Source organism: Nicotiana sylvestris, chromosome 9 (assembly GCF_000393655.2).
Source record: "Nicotiana sylvestris chromosome 9, ASM39365v2, whole genome shotgun sequence".
NCBI lineage: Eukaryota > Viridiplantae > Streptophyta > Magnoliopsida > Solanales > Solanaceae > Nicotiana > Nicotiana sylvestris.
Window position 1 is genome coordinate 31,001,731 of NC_091065.1, and position 13,106 is coordinate 31,014,836.

At 38.3% G+C, this 13,106-nt stretch overlaps 1 pseudogene; it reads right to left on the bottom strand.

Annotated features, from left to right (window-relative positions):
* Window positions 1–1,312: 1,312 nt before the first annotated feature.
* On the bottom strand, window positions 1,313–3,337 carry LOC104247639 (F-box protein CPR1-like; annotated as a pseudogene).
* Between the last annotated feature and the right edge of the window lie 9,769 nt (window positions 3,338–13,106).

Below are 13,106 nucleotides of genomic sequence, written 5' to 3' on the forward strand. Positions count from 1 at the left end.
ATAAGTGCTTGTTCATCTCCAGCTTCATCTTTTGAGTCTTCATCTGATGTTTCTCCCTAGGCAGCAACCATAGCCTTTATTGATCCTTTCTTCCTTTTTGGTTGAACCTGTTCCTTCTTCCCGTTCCTTAGTTCAGCCCTCTCCTTCTTCCACTCAATTTCCCATTGAGGACAATTCTTGATCATATGATCAGTCTTACCACACTTGTAGCAACCCTCATTGGTCTGTTTCTCAGGAGCCCTTGGTTTGTTGAATGTTGTACCTCTTGAAGAACCCTTTCCTCTCATCAGGTACTTTTTGAAATTTCTTGTGATCATAGCCATTTCATCATCCTCCAGATCTGAGCCTTCAGCAATTCTGAGAGCAAGACTTCTTTTCTTCTTCGGTGCATCCATTTTCATGGTTTGCCTTCTCAATTCATAGGCAGTAAGGTTTCTAATTAGTTTATCCAGTTTGAGGGTAGCAATATTCTTTGATTCCTGAATAGCAGTGATTTTGCTTTCCCAAAAGACTGGCAAAACCCTTGTCAAAATCTTCTCAACTTTGCCTTCTTCAAGAATAACCCTTCTAAGAGACTTAAGTTCATTTGTCAGTGTGGTGAATCTCTTGGATGGTTTCTCTTTCCTTCATGGTGAAATTCTCATATTGAGAATACAATAGTGTTCCTCTGGACCTCTTCACTTGAGGTGTTCCCTCATGAGCCACTTGCAAAGTATCCCATATTTCCATAGCAGTGGTACAACTTTGAATTCTACTGTACTCATCTGGACCTAGTCCACACACAAGCCATTTCATGGCCTTGGCATTTTTCTCCCCACTTCTTCAGGTCTTCAGCAGTGCAGTCAGCTCTTGTCTTTGGCACATCCACTCCTTCAGCATTCTTCGTTGTAGTTGCTAGAGGACCATCAGTGACTATAACCCAGAGTTCATAGTCTTCTCCTATGATGTGATCCCTCATCCTTTTCTTCCACCAAGAATAGTACTGACCATTGAAAAGTGGAGGCCTACCAGTGGATTACCCTTCCCAGTTCCCAGGTGGTGCACTCATGTTGATCTTTTCCTAAGGTGTTAGCCTCTTCAAGAATAACCTGCTCTGATACAATTTGATGTTCTAAACGTCAATACAACACAAGAGGAGGGGGGAGGGTGATTTGTGTGGTACCCAATTTTCACTCTAGAAGAACCTAGTTCTTCTACGTGTTCTAACTACTACTATTTGCGTAATAATAAGTACGTAAAATAAAGAACACATATATTTTTACGTAGAAAACACCTGGCTCAAAAGGAGAAAAAACCACGACCTATTACTCAGTAGGATTTTCCCAAACTTCCACTAAAATCACTGAGCCAAAATAGCATTCACAAAAACTCTTTGTAAACCTAAGGATTAACTCTAATCCCGTTGTAGCACATAGCCTCAACTGTTGCGACAACTTCAAGTTAGCTTATAACTTGAACACTCTAAGTACCTAATACAATTGCTTCTATGAAAGCTGAAAGGTACAACTTTAAACCACCTGCTACAATCGAACTAGAATAAAAGAAAGACACAATGGAATTGGTTCTTCTATCTCGTTCAAGTAGCTTCAGGAGTGCACCCTCAAATCTTCCATAAATTGCTTGCAAAATCGCCTTGCTATTTGCTCTCAATTTAATTTAACTTCTGCGTTTGTGCAATCCCTATAAAAGAGAACAATCACTGTCATTTAATAGGTTAGTAATCAAACTTTGATTGGGACTCAATTGCTGATCTTCTATCGTAGTTGAGTCCTTGAAGATCTCAAACTCCAATACTATCTTTATCCGGATTGTGTTCTCTTCATATAAGGAGACTTTCTCCCTTTCCAATATGTAACCTTTTCGATCAGATCAGGAGATATTGTTGCTTGATCAGTAGGACTTATCTCTTTCACGTGCATCTCGCATGTATAGGTTGATCATGACTGTGCTTCACAAGATGGACCTGGTCCATTACTGAATTCATTTGTCATTCTTCAAAACTTCACCTATTCTTGGGCCAACACATGCAGAGCCAGAATAACTCAATGAAGAAGCTAGCTACAAAAATACTGTCAAATCTCGATGAAGAAAATTCTATCGAAAATAAAGTGCTATTTTATCAATTTAAAATTGAAGAGTTGTACCTTCTCTAAAAATTTCGAACTTGAGTACTGTGCTCGGTGCCACGTGGAATTTGTATCAAGCTTTCTTTGAAACTTATAGCTCTCAAGCTTCCAGGACAACCATTTAAATCTAATTCCTTGACTTTATCAAACTTAAGATCATAGGAAATCAAAACCCCTTTTCTGCTTTGGAAAAGCATCAAACAATCCTTCCAAATTGCTAATGGGGATTCAATAAGAAAAGGTCTAACTGTGTATTTTTCGATCCAAGACTCATATACACCGTACTCTTTCATTATCCATATCTGCATTAAATCCTGTGTTGGATCATACTCAGGTTTTGGATTAGGGTAACGAATCATTGTTATAGACTCGTTTAAGACCACTAGGCCATAGCGCGGCCCGTTCTAGGAATTGCAAGTATTAGGCATATTAATATTGTAAAAAGCCTCTGTGCTCATATCAAAACAAAGAATTGTCAATTTGTCTTTTGGTGCAATTGCAAGCCAATGACAAGCCCTCTTGTAAAATACCAGAGAACAAGGAGCCCAATAAACCCTGGGCAATTCTTGATCAACGTTCTCCATTTCTTTCCAGGAATCCGTGCTCATATCATAAACCTCAACTCTTGCCTCCCTCGTAAATGGATCTCAGTAAGGAGGATCATTTTAAACTTCGGAAATCATAACAATTTTGTACTCATTCGCAAGTGAGTCAAAGCCAAACCCAATACCATCAACGTAACGACGGAAACCTTTTGGAACCGGAAAAGGACATGGTGGTACCAATCTATAATTTCTAGTAGCTGGATTAAATAAGACGGTGTCAACAATATTTATCAAAGCTATCAAACCTTGGCAAGGGCCAATAAGTTGATCATAGTTGCTGCTAAAAGTGGATGTCAGATATGGCACATCCAGATCTGGTGAAACAGGGGTAAGATAATCATCATCATCATCACCGAATAGAAAAGACAAGATAGTTTTATGTTGGAAGGGATCTTCTTGAAAAGAGAGCTTGAAGACAATGAATTCGTCTTTCGCATTTATAGCGTGGTTGAGATGAAGGTTGATGAATGTGGACGATTCCATTAGAATGTACCATGTTTTAGAGATGCATTTAAATCGGATAAGAGATTTTACCGGAAGCTTCAAAAGTATATGAATAAACACATCTTCCGGCAATTTCTTCAGAATTCCATGCACCATCTTGAGAAGGATGTTTTTCTGAGTTGTAGCAGCTGTAGCGCCTAAATGCAAGGGCTCTTCAACTCATTTGATACAAGATAATTAATTCCTCCATATGTTTTTTTTTTTTTTTTGTGTGTGTGTTTACGAGGGTTTGCAAATACGGCAGTTTTGCTTTCAGATAGAGTTTCAACAAGTATAAGAAACTAAATAAAGGAAATAACACTGATATTATTTGAAGTCGCGGTTGCATGTGCTAAAAACCTAGGCTAATGAATCCCACAATATCGGAATTAATCATGAACTAACTCCTAAAGACGCGCTTGATATAATTCTATTAATCTTGAACCCAAATTCGTTTGCTAGAATGTTTTTAGTAATTATACCATTTGTAGTGTGTATATGGGTAAAACCGAGTATAATATATACCCCAATTTTCCGGTGGGTCAAACGAAGCGAAGAAATGATTGCATGGGATCATAATCGAAGCCGGGGACTTCTCATAGCAGGGGCCGAATGGTGTGTTCCCCACCGGGCCTGGTAAGACAACGCTCCTCGAACCAGAGTGAGCTCTTAAACATCAGAAAGCGACTAACAAAAAGTCGTGCGATTACCTAAAAAAATATGAGTAACAATTAAAGATAATTTATGGTTTTAAAGATATGTGATGTATTCTAATACTAGTAATAATACAAGTAATCATAAGCTTAAATAAGAAGAAATGATGAACCAAATTAATGTTGTTAGAGCAATAGGGGCCTCGAGCATGGATATCCCAGGACCTCGAGGCCAGCTAAGAACAAAGTATGAACAATAAAGTAAATGCAATAAAGCTGAAGAATAATTGTTGAGCACGGTAAACAAGGAAAGAAGAGTAAAATGTTCTATTGTAGTGAATAATGTGACATATCCTTACAAAATGATTGGGGTCCCCTTTATATAGGAGGAGGAAAACCCTAATATAGTACATTCTTAATTGTGGTAAAGAATTCTATTGGTACAAGTGTATAACAACCTAGTACGGACCCGTACCATTTCATACAAATCTTATCCTTTAATTTATGCCCTAGTTTACGAGCAATTGAGAAATTTCCGCTATTTCTTGATTGACTTCGAGATTGTGTTGCCCTAGATAAAGGTCGTGCCAGGCCTTCGATCAACTTTCTCGAGGTAGGTGTCCCTCAGCCGAGTCCGACCTCCATTTCGAGTTGCCCGAACTCGGACTCGGACTCAAAGTCCAACTTAAGACCTCGAAATCGGGCTCCTTCATTTTGAGCGTATACAAATAGTACCCCCATTTCTTAGAGTGAAATGATATGAAACGTTTCAAACCTCGATCTTCCCGAGCCACTTGCGATGATGTCAAGACCGTGACGTAGGCATTTGAAATGACCGAAAATGTCATGTCAGTGTGCTTCCCTAAAATGTTCAATGCGTTTAAGCCTTTGTCGGCCACTTGCACCGCTGGTTGCATCGTTAGTTTCCTATAAGTAAGAAGTCACTCAACTGAACACAAACTACATTTATTCCTTCTTCATCTACTTTTAGTCCTTTTCCTTCAGCATCCCTTCCTCTAATCACCTATTTCTATGGTTCAAATCTGTGACCACAAGGTCATATGGAAGAAACTTTACCAGTTACGTCAAGGCTTCCTTTCTCGAAGCTTTGGCTCGAGTCAATGAGAGAAAGGCACCGAATCCTTCCCGTATCAGAAGATATGAGAACTTTACATTGCTGCTCATCTCTCTTTTCAACCTGGTGTGGCGCTTCATTCATTTTGCTTTCCATGGAATAAGGTGACACTATTATCTAGTAACTTTTGCATCCCACAACGGAATAGAGTTCTGACTATGAACATTCATGTATTGTTGCTCGTGCGTCTTGCAACCCCTTTTGGTTTTTTCCTTTTGCTTGTTTTTTCATAAAGTATTATGGCCCAAAACTTCAACGGAATGATCAATCTCGGAGGCTGGATATGTAATGATATTTATCGACGACCTACTACCAAATGTTTCCAAAGATCAGAAATGGTGCCCTCGAGAAGAGGACCTCCGGGGACAATGCTCGAGGTCGTGGAACTAAAAGTGAACTAGGATCATTGGCTTTCGTTTTTCTCTTCTTTGTTCCTGTGTAAGTACCCTTCGTGGGTGCGTAGTTATACTTTGTAATTATTTCTTGGAAGTATAAAAGGATCCCTTTGTATCATTTTTGGGCCCATGCTGAATTTTATTCTATCTTCATTTGTAGAAGACTTGATTTTGTAATTTCAATGACTAGCCCGAATATCGGGCTTAGGACATGACAAACCCTTAGGTTTTTAATTGATCAATACAATACTCCTCGAGGTTCTTGTTAATCTTTGAGCTGAGCTTAAATGTCAGTTTGGTTTTCTCGAACCCGATTTAGGTGAGAGCGAGATCTCGAGATGAAGTAAATCCCTAGATTTCCTTGCAGTCCCTGAATGGAAAATTTCTTTAACTCAGGTAGCCCTTGGTCTTAGTAATCGAGCGGATATTTGCTTGAAATTGTAATAAGGATAACCCTTAGGCCTTTTCACATTCTTTGAGTGAGAAATTCCTCAAACTCAGATAGCCCTGGGCTTTGTAATCGAGAGAATATTCTGCTCGAACTCGACTTATAGGTTGCCCTTTATGATTTTTAATGAATTAACCCTTGGTGCCTCTAACCCGATGCCAATATTGTGACATTATCGGTTGAAGCGACTGAAAAAGTTGTTTTTGTATGATTCCCAAAATCATTCATTGGAGGCGACTGAGGGTCGGCCTTTTAGCTTCCTCAGCACGCTTAAATGACCTTTAAAAATAGACATATTCTACAACCTTACAAACTTCATTCCCATATTGTTTTCAAAGTCTCATTTAGCCTTTTTCAATTTCCTTGAGCTCTCCTTTCTCTTCACTAGCAACAGTCTTCATCTTCTAGGATCTAACACATATCGATGGCTAAAACTTCTAAATTTGTTTCTCAAAAAGAAAAAGCTCCTTCATCTTCTCGATCAACTAAGAGTAAATCGGTAATGCCACCTCGTATCGAGGAATGCATCCCCCCCGTGTGAGATAACATCCGATTTCAAAATCGAAAAATTTGTTTCGACACCTGGCCGATGCGAGCCCATGTCTCAATATGTTGGTTTGGTGACCAAGGCCGAGTTCAAGCAAATAAAGGAGGATTGTAAATGGGACAGTAAAGAAATAGTGATTCCTTCCTCAAAGGAGGATATTACCACATATAAAGCGTGGTACTTGAGCATATATACATACCCATTTACGTTAGGCCCCGCAATTCCGGATCATGGTCCCATACACCCAATTATCCTCGACTTTTGCCAATGATACCAAGTAACACTCGGCCAGATCTACCCCTCATAGATCCAAATGATCAGATTCATGATAGGTTGGGGTTTTTGTGGTATATCTAGATCAGCTACATCAGTTATCCCTCTAGAGACACTTGAGAGGTCTGTGGTGGAGTAGTGTTCAATTTCAGGGTTGATCACCATAGGAGTATTTTCCCTCCTATGGATCTTGATTTACCCTGATGTTGACGCTGCATGTGATGAGATCGGGGGGGGGATTTCAGAATGAATTTTTTTGTGTACTGTTCTTTGAGTTTGTAGAGGCAAGACCATTGAGCCAAATGAACTCTGTTCGTGTTTCTCGTATTTCCTCGATTATTTGAGCTAATTCCAACCTTATTTGGTCTCCTAGTTCGTTGGGCGATGGAGGTGGTGTCATTGGTGGACTGAAGAGAGGAGAAAGTGGTTCTTGTGTTGGTGATAGAATCATCTCCGATGGGGAGAATGTGTTCATGTGTTGAAACCAAGGTGCATATATAATTCCCGTGTGACGTTGAGGGTAGAAAGGAAGCGTCCCTAGAACCTGATGGAAGCTGTGAAGAGGTGGAGTGATTAGATGTGCCCAAGGTGAGTGGGTTGAGGTCGAGGCCCTCGTCTGATCCAACAGTAGAGGTGTGTTGATGTTGGACCATTGGGTTTGAGCTACTGCCTCCATCCCTACCCTCATCCCCTCTGTAACAATCACCGCTAGGTGTGTTGGGTTTTGAACTAGAAGAATCATCTCTTGGTTGTTGAGTTCCATCGTGAAGATGAGTGAGTAGCCTTGAAGTCCCATCTCTAGCCATGACTGGAGAGGGTAATCAAATGGTGGCGTTTGGGAGGTGTAGATCAATGGTGTGGTTGGGTTGTGAGGTGTAGATCAATGGTGTGGTTGAGTTGATAGTTTTTCTGAATGTGGTGTACCAAGGTCGTTGCATGGTGTTCCGAGGTGGTAGTGGTGTTTATATTGGGGTTTGGGGTGTTGTGTTCCTGTATCTTAAGGTCTTGTGGTGTATTGTTATCAACAGGGTTGATGAATGGAACACAGGGTGGATTAGGCGTAAGGTTTAGGGTTGATAATTTTGTGTCACATGGAGTGGTATGATTACTTGGCAGGGGAGATGGATAAGAGTGTAGTTGAGAAGAGGAAGGTAATGTAGCGATTGACCCATTTAGGGTGGTATGCAGTGAGACAGATTTTAAGTGGTCAGAGAAAGATTTGGTGGATTTTGTTTGTGTAATGTCAGTGTGCATGGCTAATGTGTCGTTTGTAGGAGTAGTAGTGGAGTTTGGCTGTCCAGCTGTACTGGGTAACGTGGGAGAAGGGTTGGGGATGTGAAGATCCATTAGGTCTTCTTTAGGGGTAACCTCATCCGTAATATTTGGTGAATTGTAGTTGTTTGTATGTAGTGAAGTATTAAGAGGGTTGTTAGTAACCTTATTTAAATTTTCTTTAATAAGCGTGTCATTAGTGCTAATGTAATTCGTTTTATTTTTTAATGGGCCAGGGTCCATTGGATCAGCTGCTACTGTCTGTGGGCTCGATTTGCGAGTGCATGGATTTGTGATGGGCCCATGCCCTTGATGTCCATATTGTTCTGTAGGGTCCAGATTTATGAGTTCTGCAAAAATTTTAGTATTCACTATTGGATTAGGGTTTGCAGGCATACCTGTTCTTACCTTAGCGATTGGCGTGGCCACTTCCTTACCTATGCTTGTATATGCCGACTGGGGTGGATTTGAGTGTCCTCTTGTTGGGCTGTGTATGTGTGTTTTGTTGTGTTTGGTATTTGTTCGTTTTGGAAAGCTTACAGTTTTCCACTCAGAGTATTTTGATGATGGAATAGGTAATGGAGGGTCTGTATGGGAAGTAGTGGCGGTTAGTGGTGTTATCGAGTTTAGGGGTGGTGTTTGGGAATATTGACAGCTCCAACTAGCATGGCCAAACCTGCCACACCTAGTACAGAGGAGGCTGAGTCCTTCATAGAGAAGTATTTGTTTGTGGGTGCGTAGATGGACATGAGTTTTAAGAGGTTTTTCTTGCATATTCTTGCATACCTGCCTCGTGTAGTAGAAATAGTACAAGTATCAACTTTTAATAGCTTTCCGATCTTGTTCCCTATTTTTTATAGGATTTGGAAGACATAAAACTCAGTAGGTAATTCTGGTAAACGTGCCCAAAGAGCAGCATACGTTAGTTGGGCATTGGAGGTAATAAACTTGGGTTCCCAGTGAAAAATCGATAAGAAATGGTTCAAGATCAACCAAGGCCCTTCGTGAAGAGCCTTATGCGTATTTTCCTCATATCAAAATTTGATTTTACATCCCAAATCGATGAGATGAATTTCCTCTGTGGGTTGCCAAGTAGTCATTAGTTTTGCCTTTAGCAGTTGGTGTCCCACTATTCGACCAAAAACCTTAACTATAATAGAATTTTGCCAAGGAGTGTATAGTCGAGCTTTGTCATCCGCTGTTAGGGGTATGAAGTAATCAGAGTCATATTCATTGTTGGTTTCATCTATTAAATCAACAGATGTGTTGACAACTTGTGTATTTGAAATGTAAATTGGTAGGTTTGAGTTGGATGTGAGTGTTTGTAAAAAAGATTTGCGTTGTGGATGATTTTCAGTTGAGTCAATTTGCATATGGCTTGGTATTGGTGGATCCATAGCTATGACGATGGTGTAGAACAATTTAGACAGTTGAGAGGAGAGATCATTTTGTTGTATCCTCCAACTCAAAATTGCCCTATATGAATTACTCCTATAAAATCCAAGAAAATAAATTTTTTCAATTATTTGCCATTTTATATGAATTTTATAGGATTTTTTATTAATTGTTTGCATTTTGGTGCACGTTTAATTTTTATTAAAATCACGAAAATGACAAAAATACCATGCATTGCATTTTGGTTTTGTTTTTACATTTCTAGGATTAATTAGTTAATTATTTGTTTTATTAAAAATGAAAACAAAAATATGGCCCATTTATATTTGTACCTTTTTTAATTTTTAAATTATTAATTTTTCTCTTTTAATTTAGGATTGAGCAGTTTTTATAATTATTGTGATTAGGTAATTAGTTTAATTTAGGTTTTTAATTAATGAAAAGGAAAAAAACAAAAGAAAAGGAATAAAAAGAGGTCATTTAAAAAGGGGCTTTTAATTGAAATTAGACTAATTTTAGCCCAAAAATCCATCCAAAATCTGCCCCTACCTAAGCCCAAATTTGCCTACCCGGTCCAGGATTCCCCACCCCTAAAAATGACCCCGTTTCATCTTGTTGTCATCACAACCGTTGGATCTTGTTAATCTAACGGTCCGGAACTGGCCTCTTATTTAATATATAACTGTCTGAAATACTCCCCCCATTCAGAACCCCTCATTCGTCTCTAACACCAAAACCCACTAAAACCCTGGCCGCCCTCACTTACTTTGTCGTCTCCGTCGTGGTCCGCCGGTCGAAAATTGCCTCACGGTAGCGGACCACCCCCAAACCTCCCCAATTTAACAAACTAGAACCCTTGTCATCTCCTCTTTCCACATCTCTAATCCATTTCCCTCGAAGCATCACCAAACGACTCGAATCTTAAATCTAAGGTCGATGCCTCAAAACCCTAAGTGATCCAAATGGCCCCAAATTCACACCCCATAATCTTAGAACCCCTATAAACCCTAAACCACCATTATCCCCCTTCGAATCAACCCCAATCTCGTCGAATTTTAAATCGAATATTTCGGAACCCTAATTTTCTTGCACTCCTCCGGTAGTTTTTAGGGCTTTTGAACACAAGACTTCCATGAATTGATTGCCATTAATAAGAGCAGTTGATTCATGGTTGCCTAAAGTTCATTCGAACCCTGAGATTTAGGTTAGAGTTCAAAGGCGTTTCAGTTTTATTATTGGAAGAATCAAGCGATGGGTAATTCCTTGTGACCATTTCTTTAGTTTTTTTTTCTTGTTTTGGTGGTTTCCTCCTTTTTCTGTTAAGTGCCTTTGATTAGCCGCATGATTTAGGCTATTTTCTCCTATCTTCTGTTTGATAGTTTCATTATTTGAATGTTTAGATTTCTTTGTTAGAGATTTAATTTGCATGTTTAGTTTCGGGTAACTTTTTTGTTTTGTTCTGTTTCTTCTTTTTTTCTTTCATGATTATTCTTCTCGCAGGTTTGTTTCCAGTATCCCTAATTTAATTAGGATAGAGTTAATGATAATTAATTGCCTATTTAAGCTTTAGCCTGATTCAGCTTGGCCTTAGTCAAATTAGGCTAATTTTGAGTAGCTTTTTGAATCTGAGTTTGATTGCCTACATGTTTTAATTACTTAAGTTTAATTGATTTTAAGGTTAGTTTTGAGCTTCTGAACAACCATTTAAACTTTAGGTTAATGAATTCAAATATCAAGAGCCAACTTAATCACTTAGTTGAAGGTTTTGAATTGTTTGTAATTAATTGAACCAAAAGAACTTAGAACAAAGTTGAAATAGGCAGTAATTAGAAGTGTAAAAATGGACTTTCACATAGGCTAAAATCAGAAGGTTCTAGTATTTTGGACAGTTGTCCCTATCTAGCAAAAATGCTAGTAATGGATAAGAAAAAAGGACGGATAGCTGTAAAAGATGTTGTACTGTCCTGATTTTCAAAAAATTTTAGGTTAGAATATTCTTCTTTTGATGCCTTTTTGGGCATTCTATAATAGGAAACATTCCCCTCATTCATAGAAAGACATATTCAACATCATTTTATTGCAAAAAGTTCTCTCTTCTTTCAGAAAAAGACAAGATTTCAGAAATCTTAGAAAATTTCAAAACTTCTTACTTTTTGTTTTCACAAGCTAAAAATGGTTTGAAATAGAGGATTTTCTTGGGTTTTTATTTGGGATTTTGGTTTGTAAAGCTGGTTGGATTTGTTTAAAATTCTGGGACCTATTTGATTTGCTGTAGCTGTGTTGGTTTACTGTTGTTGTTTCCTTTCTTCTCGAGTTTTCAGCAGTTTCCTTTGATCTTACTTGCTGTTTTTCTATTATTGTTCAAGGTACACATTTTTCTTCCATGTTTAAGTGATTGTAAAGGGAGTTTAAAGATAAAAAGAAGTTGTTCTTTCCTGCCAGTGGTATTTATCTGTATTTTCTTGCTATTATTTATCACTGAAGTTGCAACAACAATGAAGATCTTCTATTAAATGAGTGATTCTTTGTCTATTTGGCCTATATCATGACAACTCGTTTACTTGTATGAGTTTAGCATTGGTCATTTATTTACTCCATTTAGTATACACTTCTCTTTTGTTGCATTGGCCATGTAGCATGTTAGATCCCCATATTTAAAACTTTATTTATTTATTGAGTCTAATCCTTACATGGTCAGATTCATGGATTAAACTATCCCTCCTCCCTTTTGGTTCATTTTGGTATTTGTTCTAAGGCAGCATATCATGTCTTTGGGTTTGAAAGCCCTTGTTGGTTCGTGAGTTTAACCCTTAATACGGTCAAAACCATGAATCACACTGTTTTTGTTTAGTCTTTGCATTGTTTGTTTGAGTTTTTTTGATAATGTAGTAGGTTTATGTATCTGAAGATATTTTCGTGAATCTAACCTTTAAACATCATCAGATTCATGAAAGTCTAAGTTAAAACCAATGCTGGTTTGTTAGTAGGAAGCCTCAGAGCTAGAATTATGTTTTAGCCTATAAGGAACTACTCCATAGCTGATTTTTGTTGCAAAACTGAAGCTGATTCAAAGGATTTTTGGAAGATTAAGAGTTAGGAATAATGCCACCCTTACCCTAATTATTCCCCTTTTTTTTCCATCAGACACATTGATGTATTTAGAAATTATTTGTAAGTTTATGGACTTTTGTTAAGTAAATGGGTTGTTGGAGTGTTTAAAATTCATGAATTGACTATTTTTTATTCTTAGTTTAGATCCATAGCATGTGATTGTTGTTTTGTAATAAGTACAGTCCAGCATACAAATTGGGCCAGACTTGCAACAATGCCCTAGGAACCACCTAAGCAAGTCTGAGCCCAGGCGAGAAGCCCTGGGCATTAAATCTAGTAATTTGATCTTTAGTTATAAAATTCCTCTTGTAAATTCCATCATAAATGTATGTCTTACAAATCATTGTTAATGTACTTAATTTTAGACTCGAATTATACTGTTCCAATTCTGATTGTCTTCGTTTAAAAAGTGATGCGAGTTATAGCTTTGTAAAGAATACATGGTGTAAGGTTGGGCTGAAAATGTAGAGGTAGACAGGCCAGCCGGTGGATATTCACAACTGGGCCCACTTGAAGCCCAATGTGGGCGCAACTTGATTTAAATTCCCAAAAAAGGTAAAAAAAATTTCAGTTCATTCTCTGCTGGGCCGAACTTCGAGCCCAAAACACAGCCTTTTTTTAGATGAACTTTTGCAAATTTGATCAAAGTAACAAGTGATGAAC